Source organism: Gavialis gangeticus, unplaced genomic scaffold (genome assembly GCF_001723915.1).
Source record: "Gavialis gangeticus isolate Ggan-Ray unplaced genomic scaffold, GavGan_comp1, whole genome shotgun sequence".
NCBI lineage: Eukaryota > Metazoa > Chordata > Crocodylia > Gavialidae > Gavialis > Gavialis gangeticus.
Window position 1 is genome coordinate 236,670,831 of NW_017729032.1, and position 2,670 is coordinate 236,673,500.

General features: G+C 39.3%; 1 protein-coding gene across 5 annotated transcripts in view; it reads left to right on the forward strand.

Moving 5' to 3' along the window:
* ROBO2 (roundabout guidance receptor 2) overlaps nt 1-2,670 on the forward strand; it is a 787,363-nt gene that overhangs the window by 736,363 nt on the left and 48,330 nt on the right. The window lies entirely within an intron of this gene.

Sequence of the window (2,670 nt, forward strand, 5' to 3'; positions counted from 1 at the left end):
GTGTCCCTATCCTCCTAGTGTACCCTGACAGTTTTGACAGTACAGTGAAATATCCCTTCTAATTTTTATACCAAGAAAGAAGACAAAAACAGCAAGCAGAAGTTGAATTTTATAGAACAGAGCTGGAATCTTAGACTGGTTTTTGCCTATTTAAAGAAGAGCAAGCAAATATCACTGTAACATTTTCCTTATAAAACAAACAGAGCAATCTCTTCGGGGACTCAAAAAGAACTTTCCAGCTGCACAGGACTGGGGGTAGAACTGAAGGTCAGTTGCTTTTTGGATGTCCCTTAAGTGGCAGTTGTCCTTTTAAAACATTTCCATCCAGACAAAAAAAAGAGGCTGCGAATCTCAGAGGATAAAGTACTGCTAGTGGCTGAATGGCACTCTGCCAGTAAAGAAGCAGACATGCTTCATTGGCAGACAAAGGCCACAACTTTATTTAGCAGAAGCCACCATAAATTGAACAGGCAGGTAGGCAGCAGGTGCCAAATCAAAGCCAGCTGTTTTCCCTTGGCACTCAGCAAGCCTCGAGGCTCGTTTGCAAGCTGCATTGAAGCAACAGGATACTTGGGCCCCAGTGCAGTTCCACATTGCCAAACAGAGGCCCCAGTCTGCCCACGGAACAGATCCAAATCCCAGGAAACAGCTATGCTTGGTCTATTCTAGATATCTAAGTTCAGAGCCAGCGCACAGATGCATGCCCTGGTTATGCAGTCAATTTGGCTGTGCTTTGCAGCTGTTACGCTTCCATAGCTGACAAACTGCAGGTGCTATTTTGGTGTCAGATAACACAGTAAGACTCTTGCCAGCAAAGCATCTTGCAGCAGAGAGTCTGGGTGTTGTTCCCTTTGCTGGAGTGGCTGCAGAAAGTCAATTGTGGGCTTTCCTAATATGGTTAGCAATTCACAGATTTCAAAATCACTCCTGCGAAAGTCCACGGTAATTGAGCAGGAAACCCTGGAAAATATCATCTGTAATAGGAAATGAACAGATTTTCCTATTCTCACTGGGATTTAGTAATGGATTTTTGGCTAATATAGTAAACCTGCAGTGCTTCCAGGAGAGAGAGATGATTTTATAGCAGTTGTGTGACATGTGGTTGCTCTGTGGTTTTCTACCACACATCCCTATATGTTCTGCTCTCTTAAAGAGTTGATCTACCATGCTTCAAAATCAATGGAGTATTGCTGTCGTTGACTTAAAGGAGTTAAATCATGCTATTAGAAAGGAAGATTTGGTACTTCACTTTCTTAGCTGTTTTGGAAAGAAAATAAAGGAGCTAAAAAGGAGTCTGATTAATTACTTCAGGAATACTGGGAAGGAAATTTAGAGATGAACTGACTGGAGATTTAAGTATTACAGATTACTGGAAAAAATACATAGTAATTGGGGCCATGATCCAGCAAACGTTTTAAGTACATGCTTAACTATAAGTGTGCCTGAAGTCTCAATTACTTCAATTGTTCCACCCCATGCTTAAAGTTAAGCACCTTCTTAAGTACTGTACTTAATTGGGGCATAATCATACTGTTTGTCAATAGTTCGCTTCAAAGTTATCTTACTGACCAAAGCACCCATGTTCCAAACTGGAGAATGAAAAATTATGAACTATAAAGGAAAGGAATTAGGATAGAAGAATCTCATCTCCATATGATTTGCAAAAACAAGCTCATTTTAACTACACTAAGGTAGAAAGAGACTTCAGTTTCCCTGGTGTATAACATTTACCATTAAGTGCTCCAAATCCTACAAAATCTTTTACTACCATGATTCACTATTAAAACAAAAGGAAGACTATTTGAATAATAAAAAAGAAAGCTAGTGTACTATAATGGATGGATAGGCATAACACACTGTAAAGTTCTCATCAAAAAGAAAACTCTTAAATCTAGTTGGCCACACGGTTGACAACTGTCATTTACTCTATTATCTGAGCATGACAGCAAAAAAAAAAGGGAATCTGAATGGTTCATTAATTTGAATCAGGTCCTGTGACCACATGAACATTCATTAGCTTTGACTTTTCTGCTGCTTCTAGAACAAGGTTCAGGAGTAGTATGGTCCACTTTGCAAGACAATTTGTGGGAATGTCAGGTAGCTTTATACTTACCATGCTGTGGAGGACACTGCATAACGGCTATTCCTTTTGTATTGGACTTCCTGATCCTTTTTTGGTTTGTCAGTCAGAAGTAGCGATATACATATTCATCTGATTATGCCTCAATTAAATCATTGTATTTTCTTACATACTTCTCGCAGCGTTTTCCCCCAAACCAGTGACTGAATATTTGAATGCGCATTATATGCAAGGAAATATGGCAACGGTAGTTTCTCCTAAAGCTAAAGTAATGTCTGCACCTGCCCCATGGGTAGGTTACCTCCCTAGCTGCTGCTACTCAGTTACTTACTACAAGAACAAGTCTTTTTTTTCCCTCATTGTGGTTTTCAAAAACAAGGTGCGCCTCTTATTCTGGGGCACAATAGACATGAGAAAATAGGGTAGTTCTAACTGAGCAAATTAAATATTGCCTCTCAGAAGCAATGAAGCATGAGAATTTCTTCTGTCCTTTATATCATTATTCAGTCTGAATTCTATTTAATAACTGTTTGAGTAAAACAACCCAAGCATAAAATAGAGGGTTTTGTCCTATACAGGAAAAGAAGGAT